Raw genomic sequence first — 11709 nt, 5'->3', positions numbered from 1 at the left:
GGCTAGTTTGAATGCATACTTCAGAGCATACCTTCTGTGTAAAAAGAAAAGGAGTACTTGTGGCACCTTAGAGACTAACCAATTTATTTGAGCATAAGCTTTCGTGAGCTACAGCTCGCTTCATCGGATGCTACTCTGAAACCTTCTGTGTAAGGTGATCTGAATGCTGTGAGAAAACTGCTTCTAAGAAGGACTGGTAATGTATCAAGTCTTTCCTTTCTTTTTTGTACTGCTTTCTTTGACTAATAAAATTTGGCTATATTAGTTGGTCCCTCAAACATTCTTAATAACAAACCACAAGTGCACTCAAGCAATTGGTTATACTTTAGCTTGCTCAGGAATGGAAGGTTTGACACTGGGCAGTATCCTGATGTATCCAGGACAGGTTTCTTCAGTGTTGATTCAACTCTTGCATGTTTAAAGGAGTAATATACACAAAGGAGGGGGGTGTATGGTTGAGAGAAGAGCTCTATATGCTCCCACATCCTTGCCTGAAGGAAGATGTCTTGTGTGTGTTTTTGTTTTCATCTGGACCATGCTAAAGACAGCTGCCCTGTGATTTCACCCCACCCTTTCCATTTGGGTTAGGCTGCAGGAAGCTGGCATTAGTATATTTTCTTAGGACCTGTCTTAAAGGAATAGTGACCCCAAGCCTCAGAGGTGGGATGGCAGTCCCATTACAGCATCTTCCTTAGCCATAACCTGCAGAGCTGATTTATGCAGGGAATACCAGTAGAGAAACCAGGACTCTGGGGAACAGAATGTTGATGGGGATCTGTGGGTTTAATTGTCACTGCCTAATAGACACACTATGGGGAAGGCAACTCCTCCCAGATGAATCACTGCTCGCTCCCAGCGCCTCCTGCCCACCGGCAGCCCCACCGATTAGCACCTCTCTCTCCCTCCCAGCACCTCCTGATCAGCTGTTTTGTTGTGTGCAGGAGGCTTTGGGGGCGAGGGGGAGGCTCAAGGGCATGGGAGGCTCAAGGGAGGGAATGGGAAGGGGTGGAGTGGAGGCAGGGCCTCTGGCAGAGGCAGGGGTTGAGCAGTAAGCACCCCCCAGCACATTGGAAAGTTGGCTGTAGCTCCAGCCCCAGAATCAGTGCCTATACAAGGAGCCACATATCCACTTCTGAAGAACCGCATGTGGCTCCAGAGCCACAGGTTGGTCACCCCTGTGATCGGCTGTCTCCTTTTGCTTACACTAGTCTAATATTGGTGTAACTTCAATTAACTTACTCCTGATTTACACCAGTGTAGGTGAGAGGAAACTCAAGTTTGATACATGTACAAATATTTTAAAGTGGCAAACACCCAGGATAGAGCAGAGTTATTTAGGATGGCACACAAAGGTGTAACTAGGATCAATGGAATGAAATTAAGTAAGGGAAAAAGCAGGCTAAAAACATTGACAGATGTCAGGAGTAATCTTCCAAGACAAGTGTCTTCCTTGGACTTTTAAAATGTCATTATATAGCACGAGAAAATGTATTGCAGGGATCAGACCTTCTCTGGCAGGGAACTGAATAACCACTTCTAGGATCAGAGTATAAAATGCTTTTAAGCTGTTTTAAATGACATTATAGAATAATACTTTCCCATAGGCTGTCATTCTTCCAGATACCTGCATGAAAGATGTCCTAACAAAAAGATGATTATGTATCTGAAATTATCATCTGAATCATATGTGGAAATTAGTTTGACTTTTTCAAGAGGATAAATGCAACTTTTATTGATCAGTAGCAAGCAATATATTTTTCTTCTGGTAAAAAGTACTTTTAAAGTATTTTATGTAAATCTAGTTATTTAATTTGGGAATTTTACTTTTCCCCCTCTCTATGGCAACGTGGTTTAAGAACTTTTTTAGCAATATTGTTCTTATAGGTAGATCTTTATACCGTACCACCTAATCAGGAGATGGCTTTAACTACAGTGTAAATCTGAAGGATGGGGCTTTATGGGATAGTGTTTGAGTAAGAATTAACAAATAGCAGCCTTGTGTTCACCTTTCAGTGTACAAATATGGCATTATTGTTAACCATGTGTCAAAAAATCATAAATCTGCCTTCCCCCACCAAAAATCAATCAATCATGAGATTTAAAAACAAAACATTTTGAATTCTTTTTATTTGCCTTCTAGTTTTTGATCCTTTCAGATGGAGCTAGGTCATGTTTTCATGTCCTCAATGATGAAGATCAGGAACATACCTTTTTTTTTAAAATGAGAACTCAAATTCTCACATAATTACATTGCTGCAAGAGCTGGGGTCTTGAGATATTTTTCTAAAGAGTTGGTAACATTGTTCAGATGAACCAGAAAATCCTGCTTTTGGCAGAAAGACTACATGAAATGAGTCCTTCACTCTTCTGTGGATTGAATTTGGTCTGGTCAAGTAGCAAGGTGAGGGGAGTGATGCCAAACTTTTGTCCAAGGTTGGATGTGAGAAGTTAAGCATTCATTAATTCATTTCAGTTTGGCTGGGCTATCCCACATCAATTTAGCAACGTTCCACCCATACGACTTCTTTAGACTGACAATGAACCTATAGGAAATGGGTTTCCTAGTGGTAGCCGTGTTAGTCTGTATCAGCAAAAACAACGAGGCGTCCTTGTGGCACCTTAGAGACTAACAAATTTCTGTTAAAACACATAGCTGATTGGCAGTTTTAGTTCTTTACGTGGGTATTCTTCACTTCATATTCTACACTGCCATGTACAATAGAAGTGCTGTGTTAGTACTGCCAACCCCAAATGTTAAAAAACTATGAGTCAGCCCCAGAACAATGAGCTTTTAAAAATAAATTATGGGTCCTTTTTAGTTGTCATTTCTATTTTAACCACTTGGTGTACAGGGGGGATCAGATTTTTATGATTTTCTTTGCAATGGTGAGGCCTAGAAACTCTCTTAAAGATTAAAGCTGAGATTCCAACATACTGACCTGACAGCAGTAGTTAGGGCTTAAAAAAAACACCACCTCGAGACTTACAATAAAATCAGGAGAGTTGCACCACTGTAAACTACTGCTGTGCTTCACATGCAGGTGGCTGCATTTCAAGGTGGATGAAACAATTCCTGTGCATACTTTGTAGAGCCGCTTAAACGCTTTGGGATGCTACAGGAGGAAAGCTACCAACTAAAGAGGCTATTACGGGGTGGCCAACCTGAGCCTGAGAAGGAGCCAGAATTTACCAATGTACATTGCCAAAGAGCCACGCTAATATGGCAGCAGTTCTCCTGCGCCACTCCCAGCGCCCCTCTCCCCCCGATCAGCTGTTTTGTGGGGTGCAGGAGGCTTGGGGTGGGGGGGTAGGAGTGAGGGCTTGGCAGGTTCAGGGGAAGGGGCCTGAAGGGGTGGAGTGGGGGCAGGCGTGTAGCACAGCCAGGGGTTGAGCAGTGAGCAACCCCCAGCACACTGGAAAGTTGGCACCTGTAGCTCCAGCCCCGGAGTCGGTGCCTATACAAGGAGCTGCATATTAACTTCTTAAGAGCCGCAGGTGGCTCCGGAGCCACACGTTGGCCAAGCCTGGGCTATCACAATTTAACGGCCCCCTTATTTCTTTGGCCAGCCCCGGCCTAGAGAAGTGGAGCTGGCAGATGAGCATGAGGCTTCTCGCAGCAGGGCCTGCCGGCGTGGAGGAAGCATTGCGGTTGCGGTGGGGGGGTCAGGCTGTGTCCCCACCACAGCTCATGGGGCAGGAAACTACCAGGGGACGAGCCCTCCCCACAGGGAGCAGGAGTGGGGGCTTTAAGGCAGGTGCAGGCCGACAGAGCGGCTCCAATCCCAGTCACTAGGGCAGCTCCTGCTTCCACTCTTACCCCGGCTCCTGGGCGCCTCTTTCTTGCAGCCCCCCCAGAAGCCGGGGTTCCCGGGTCGCTGCTTTCCACTGCCCCCACCACCGGGCAGCTCCTTTTCCACTCCCTTCCCCTACCCCGCTTGCCCTGGATGCCCCTCACGGAATGGGGGCCCGCGGGGCGGCGGGAGCCCCAGCGCGGGGCCCGCCGGGGCGCTGGGCGGTTCAGGCTGGCGCGGCCTGGGCTGCCCGCGGCGCGCTGACAGGTGGCGGCCCTCAGACTCCCCGCGCAGGCGAAGCCGCCGCGCCATGCAAACGCTCCATTGTCATTGCCAGGGCTGGGCAGAGCTCCGCGTAGCGCCGACCAGCCGGGCGACTGCCTCGGCTCAGCCTCCACGCTCAGCCCCGGCGGGGAGCACGGAGAGCGCGTTCACCCCCCGCCCCCTCCCCGGAGAACAAAAGAGCCTCGCCCGGCGGCGGAAGAGGACGCCGGTGCCTTGGCTAAGGTAAGCGCTTCCCCACAGCTCGGGCGCCCGCTGGTCCGCGCTCCTCTCCTGCGCGGGCGGCTGGAGAGGGCGGCAGCCCGCCGAGCTGAGCTGCCCTGGTGCCCCTCTCCCTGCCCCAGCCTCTGTCAGCCGGGGAACGGCCGGAGCTGCCCTGGGCTGGGGCTTTCCGCAAAGCGGGACCCAGGCAGGGAAAGAGAGACAAAGCCAGAGAGACAGGGTGCCCCAAAGAGCGACCAGGGCTAAAGGGAAATGTAGAGCTGCGGGAATGGCTTGAAATGCAAATAGGGGTTGATTGGATCCCACTATGCGGTATTGGAGAGGGGTATAGGGCAAGCGGGGACCTGCAGTACTTCCTAGCTGAGTATCTCCATCCATCCCAGGATGGTCCTGCCAAGACTGACAGTGTGAATACAGACACACCAAGAGGCACGTTCAGGAACTTTTAGAAGGAAGGGTGTCCCTCGCTCTCCTTACAATTGAGATGTTAAGAGTAGCCTGCCTGAGTCACTTGTTTTCAGAGCATAGGTGAGCCCAAAGTAGCCTTTGTGATCGCCTCACGAATGTTTGTCCCCAAGAAACCCGTTCCAAACCTTGTGTAAAAAAGCAGCTTTGAAGCAAATGCATCCTAAGTAGAGATGCAGGTGTGCATAATTGAGGGAGTTATTTTTAAAGGTAAGAGGAAGATGATTTAAATGATGTTAGTGGTGTTGCTTTTAAACTGTAGTTCAGAAGGAAGTGAAGTGGTTGAGAATTATGCTGCTTGTTTGAGTTAGGTTGTAAAATAAAAAGATGATCACATTTTATGTATTCTATATTCTGTGCTGTCTTAACAGATCTTCAGCGCATTTCTTGCCGGTTGGTTGATTTAGTTTCACAAGAAATCCTGGTTGTAACGGCTTACCCATTTATTTATTTCACTGGTTACAATAACTTTTGTGATCAGTTTTTTTGTGTTACTTTTTCCAGTTCTATCTGAAATTTATTTATTGTAATTACAATGGAAAAATACATATTCTTTCAGTTTGTGTTTATATTGTGATTATTTTTTGTTTGTTTCTTGATTTATCATTCTTTTTAATTTGTTGTTAGTATGTACATAAGAAAATAGGAGTTGATGTGCTAGAGCAGGCCATTGGCCCATTTAGTCCAGTGTTCTGTTTTCTGCAGTACCTATGCTTAATGTTTGAAAAGAAGCCGAAACCCACTTATGATGCGTCTAGTCAATAATGCAATGTGATATTGAAGGATTGGAGCTGTAGCTCCAGTAACTTCTTGATCAAGCTAAATCTGTTTATAGCATGTATGTGATACATTTTTTCATTTGTTTTACTGCTGTACATCATATTCATTAACATATGGTTTGAGTCCATTTGTTTTCCTAAAGCTGCCTCTTTTCAGTTCAGTGCCATATGGGAGATGAGTTTAGGAGGGATTTGGGGATTTAACATTCCTGTGTTATGGAGAAGATACTTCAGGGGTGTATTTGTGTTAATAAGATATGTAGTTTAGTTCTGTGTGCAACAGGTACCTTCAGTACCATGAAGCATTAGTTACCATGATAGAAGAGATGGTTGACTTCTTGATGTGAAGGCTGAGGCATGATAAATCAGCCTAGATAGGCAACCAGACACTAAGATTCTTGTAATTAATTGCAACTACTGAAGGGACAAGTTGCTCTGTGTGCTGTACGCCATCTGCTGCAATGTAAAATATTTCAAGAGGTCACCCGCACTGAAGAGAAATCCCTTTGCTGTAGTCACGTTTTGTCTTAACTAGAGCTGTCATAATTTTGTTTCATTTTTCAAAATTTTTACTAACATACAAGAAAAGCAGTAATACAGAATTAAGGTGTGAATTTTAGAGAATGTTGTCACTTTACTGCTGTCATACAGTCAAGGTTAGTGTAGAGGGATTTGCATATCAAATTAGAATTGCACTTTTATGTCATGTTTTACATTCATAATGAAACAAAACATGCACTGCGCTGATTTGACACGCTCTGATTTATTTTTTTTCCTCCACTGTCATCTCCAGATATGGTAGCTAAATTGTAAATAAGTGACTAGTTCATAATAAATCATCTCGATTGTAAACTCCTTCGGGTAGGGACAAAGCCTTCCCTTTGGTTTTTTTTCTATAGCATCAAATATACTGTCTGGACTAAACAAGCCATTCATAGCAATTACTTGCTTTTTTCCCCTGGTCATCTTATCTATTTTAATGTGCCTATTACAGGAATATCCAAGCACATCTATTTCTTTTTTTATTCCCATCTATTTCTTTTTTAGATTCTGGTGAGCCATTCTAACAGAATCCTTTTTGTTTCTATCTTGCTTAGACTTAGGCCTGAATTGAAATACTGAATCCATTCTCCCTTAGGCTCTCTTGCCTCCCAAAGAACACACTGGGAGAGTTTGAATCCACTTCAGTTACAGAAATTGTAGCTCAGACTTTTGTCTTTAGTGGGCTTAACTAGCAGACTAAATCCACCTCCCCTTGAATTTTGATGACATTTGTAGCTTATGCTCATCTCTGACTTTCTGTACCTGATTATCAGACCACAGTCAGCAGTACCTGACCTCTTCTTTCTGTCTACACAGCAAAAACTCTCATCCAATTTTTTCTTGCAATGATTACTGCAACCTCCTTCTCTCTGGGCTCTCTAACACCAATGTTTGTGCTCCGCTCCTGTTCTAACCATACAAAACTCAGCTACTAAGATCATCTTCCTAACCAGTTGATCTGATCGTGTCCAGGTCAACTTTGAATTTTTCTGCTGCTTTCCCCTCACCACCACAACAGGTACCTACAAAGCACTACATAACTCTACTCTTCCCTGCTTATCTGACTGTTTCTTTTCATGTTGCTCCTCATCTCTGATGTTTCTCCGGTGATGCCAGTTTGTTTTCCAGTTTATTTTATTCTCTCTCAACCACCTTCGCACGTTCTTTCATGCCACCACCCCTTATACATGGAACACCCTTCCCTACCCATTCAGCATTCAAATCCCTGATCAAGAATCCTACTTCTCTACCAGGAAGCCTGTAATAAGTTAGCCAACAAATAATTGCCAGGTATACTTAGAAGTATGTAACACTGCAAAGTAAATGTTTGTAGGATTAGTGCTTAAATCAGTAAAGAGATATTGGGATAAGTACGACAATGAAATTAATGTAGATTTAACAAAATGAAGTATATTGTAAACATTTATTTACCTAAATTATTAAATAACACCTTATATTACAAAAAAAAAAGAATGTTAATCTAATTTGTCATTATTTATGATGATTCCTTTTTTTGTATATCACTCAGTTTAGACAAATATAATTTTAGTGAGTTTGATAGTCACTTTCACTTTCAGTGTTTGGGGTGAGGCACTGCAGGGGAATAAGTTATGTGTTTATAATATGTTTTAATTGAATTAAACATTATGAAAATATTTCTATTGGTCTTATAAAGAATAATCTTTTGACCAAATTTAAGTTGACAGTATCCCTTTAGCTCTGATCCCTATACACATGTGCAAAGATAGGATTTGATTCTCTGCTCTGTTACATCAGTTTTATGGTGGTAACTCCCCTGACATTCATTTACTCACAGGCTTTAAGTATATGATCACATACTATTTCTCAAATTATGCAATAATGTGATAGAAACTATTTTTGTTACTGTTTTAGACAGAAGAAGAATAAATAAGAGGGCACTTGGTAAAAGTATACATAATGAATGGTATAGAAAGGGAGACCAGGAACTCCTTATTCCTCGTTTTTCATAATACAATATGACTATAACAGCATTTACTGTGTCCATGGATCCTGACTATACCCTTTTGTAACCCAGACCCATGTCAGACACTGGAACAAGGAAATAGAGATCTATTCCTTTCCAGTACTTCTGTATGTCATGTCTTTTATCTTAAGTAAAATGAATCTCTTACAACAATGGAGCAATTGAAGTAACCTGAATCTTAGTCCGCAAGAGAGCTGGAGGAGGTGACTGCAGTGCTTTAAGTTTCCGAGAAACAAGTGGTGTTAAAGATAAATGGGAGAAGGCTAAATCCTTCACCATACTACATATGGCAGGCTGCAAAGCACTGAATGATTTACCGCAGTGCTACTCAAAGTGGTGGTCCGCAGACCAGTGCCGGTCCGTGAGCCATCGGCTGCTGGTCTGCGCGCACATTGGAAAAAAAAATGGCCAGTTCCCCACATCAGATAGCTTGAGAAGCACTGATTTACAGTACATTTCAGTGGGAGAATGGGGAGTGCGAACTGTTAGGTGAAGTCACTCAAGAATACTTTGATTCAGGCAAGAATGTTCCTTGGGAAAGCCACATTTTCTTTAGAAGTAACCAGCAGGCCAAGGAAAAGGACTTTAATTTAAACAGGAATAAAAGGCAGATGAAGCTGAATGCAAATAGTTATGTAAAACTCCTATTCGTTGACCTTCAGTGTTAGAAAGATAGAGGCAATTGTACAAAAGGAAAATCCTTCAACCAATGAGGACTTACAGAGATTCACTGGCATGCTAAAATAGCTAAGCAAATTCATGCCTGATTTGTCACAGTTAAGTGTCTCCCTCCATCCCCGAATGCTTCTTGAGGACAACACAGAATGGCCTGAGATGAGGCATGAGAAAAGTTTCTGGAAATTTTAAAACAACAAACAAACAAAATCATAGATGCACCAGCACAGAAATATTTTACGATTGAACAATGACCCTAAAATCTCAGTCGCATAAGCTTAAATGCACTGACGGCTTTCCTTCTGTGAGATGGTCACCCAGTGAGGTATACATCCAAAGCATTGACTAAACATAGCACATTGGAAAAAAAAATTCTGGCAATTGATTTTGATTGAGTGGTTTCATGAAGATATTTTTAGTCAGAAATTGGCTGAGAAAAACCGACCATATACCACTGGAATAAATATTACCAAAAAGATTCTGATTATTGCAGAAGAAGCGTAAGAACTTGTTAAATGTGAAAGATAGGTCTGTTAAGGAGCTTCTTGCAATAGGCATGCTTTCAAGAGTGCCTATAAATAGTGCAAACAGGCACTTCAGGAAGAGAGGAATCTGAAGTAAATAACACTCAAGTATTATCCATTGCTGAAACTAAATTTTAGAAGCTCAAATGAGAAACAGAATGATCGAGAGCTCAAGAGAATAATCCTACATGGATGTTTAAAAGAAAAAGCAGAAATGTGGCATTATGTACAAAGAGAATCATGTCATAATAACACATGGCATGATTAGGAATACTAAGCATAATCCACAGTACCCATGTGTGTATTGAGAAGTATAAGAACAGAGCTCAAGATGATCTATTCTGGACAGGAATAAGGGTAGCCATGGGCGTGGGGAGGGAGGCATTCATGTGTGAAATCTTCAGTCAGTACAGGAATCACACTGCAAAAAGACCACTGAAATGGCATGAAATTCTTTGTTCGTCTTTTTTGTCCAATGTTTCCTGGTTTCATTTCATTTTCTCATATAAGAATGTTTACCAATATCAGGGAGTGCCTCTCTCCTGGGGGACCTCAAGAAGAAAGCTGAAGACTCACTCCATTGTCCCCACCCTTGGAACCATGGAAACTTCTATTTTGGAGCTCTGGGGGGTTTAGAGAGATGTCTGAGAGCCGTGGAAGGTGGTAGAGCAGAAGACCAACTACCCATAGCATCATCCTCCCCTGCTAACCCTGAGAACTTTCATTAGGAACTCCTGTTAAGACCTCTTCCCAAGGATCTATGTTACCATGGAGTTGGGAACAACAGGGCATTATATAGAAGGCAGTCCTCTATAGGGGCTTCTTTGCATTCACAGTTCTCATCCTTTCCTTCCCCACAGATTTCCGGGATCTCATAGGGTAGGAAGACCTCTTCCCCTTAGAAGTCCTAAAACCTTCTCCCATTTGAGGTGAAACTCTGTAAAAGTAAATATAGCTGAGGTGGTTTTTTTCCCCTGCTCCCCTTGTCCCCTTCCAGTCCAGTTTTTGGACTATTTTATTTATCTCCATTTTTAAATCAGAAGAAGCCTCTGAAATGAGAGTTCTTTGTCCCTGCTTCCTCACAGTGAATTCTGAGCATGTGATTCAGAAAGGCTAGTGGAACGCGCCACCCCCCACCCCCCTCCAGCTACAGCTCATTAATGGAGGAGAAATGTTTGAAAGAAACCAGATCATTGCAGGTCTGATATTTCCCCAGAGCTATTTGAAGTCTCAGTAACCTTTTTCTTATTCTGTGTTTTCAATTTGCTGTTGGCATAAGCAGAATGTTTTGATATCCCTGAAAGCAGGTCGTAGAATCAAGTCTTTAATGGCATATGTTATTGGCCTACTAAGGTTTCCCCTCAGTTGTGACTGAAAGGAGTCAGTGTGTTGGTGATATTTTTATTCATTTATTTATGTATGCATAAATATTTATATTTTCGTTTGTTTATTTAAAGAATTCCTTTGGGTCCTGGGACAATTTTTTAGACAGTGTGTGGGTCACGACCCAAACAAATCAAATATTGGAATTGAACATTCCTCTAAAACTTTTCTCACAACTATAAAAATGAGTCATCTAATGAAATTTAAAGGAAATTAAAAACTATTTAAAAATATTTGTTTACACAGTGCATACTTTCCCACTGGAACTTATGGACATGTACGCAGGATAAAACATTTTATTTTATTTCAGTGAATATAAACCATCTTGTTTCAGGCCATAGGAAAACCACTACCTGACTGGGGGGTAGGAAGAAACTTCCCTTATGGAGAAGTTCCCTAATTGTCTGTTATGGGATTTCTTGTATCTTCTGAAGAAGCATCTGATACTAATCACTATTTGAATTCATCACTGCAATTCCAGAGTTCTGCTACATGCAGCAAAAATTAAAAAATATTGGATAATTAAACAAACCATAATGTATATTTAATCTTAATTTAGAGTAAAGTGGAGAGGTGTTTCGGTAAAAGAACAGATTTGGGCAGAAAACAAAATCCTACTTGCTTATAAATATAGCTTGTGAAGTCTTTTTTTTTTTTTAATCTTTTGCCATGAAAAGCACTGTATAAGTATTGTTCTGTCTTTGCCTGAGCGGTTATATTTAGAGCCTTGCAGCTTGTGCCTGTTCAGAGGAGAAATTAATGATAGAATCAGGTATTTCTTGGGTGCAGTCCTGTTTCTTTACTAAGAATGTTCACAAAGTCCTGTTTGCCTGAATACAGTAGGAATAAAAAACAGGAGACACTTTCCATGTTCAAAATTCTATGCTTCATTCTAGCCAGTACTCTGCCCAAAAGAAGCTCTCTCTTGGCTTCCTCCCAAGGCCACGCTAACCAGGCTTTTCTCACTGTGTCCTGCTTTCAGGCTTCTCCCTTGGCTTTTGTGCTTCTCTCACACACACAATCCCTGTGTTTTCAGTCTG

At 42.4% G+C, this 11709-nt stretch overlaps 1 protein-coding gene across 2 annotated transcripts in view; it reads left to right on the top strand.

Moving 5' to 3' along the window:
• Window positions 1–4060: 4060 nt before the first annotated feature.
• The window catches only part of PDE4B (phosphodiesterase 4B), a 404634-nt gene continuing 396985 nt past the window's right edge, over window positions 4061–11709 (top strand). The window contains exon 1 of one of the 2 annotated variants that reach the window (XM_048861443.2): window positions 4061–4298. The gene's annotated coding sequence lies outside the window, so the exon portion shown is untranslated. Of the gene's footprint in view, window positions 4299–4952; window positions 4971–11709 lie in introns of those variants that run through there. The other variant, XM_075131780.1, reaches the window with a different exon arrangement.

Source organism: Caretta caretta, chromosome 8, assembly GCF_965140235.1.
Source record: "Caretta caretta isolate rCarCar2 chromosome 8, rCarCar1.hap1, whole genome shotgun sequence".
NCBI lineage: Eukaryota > Metazoa > Chordata > Testudines > Cheloniidae > Caretta > Caretta caretta.
The sequence above is the reverse complement of the archived record's forward strand: the minus strand, read 5'-3'. Positions and strand labels throughout refer to the sequence as shown.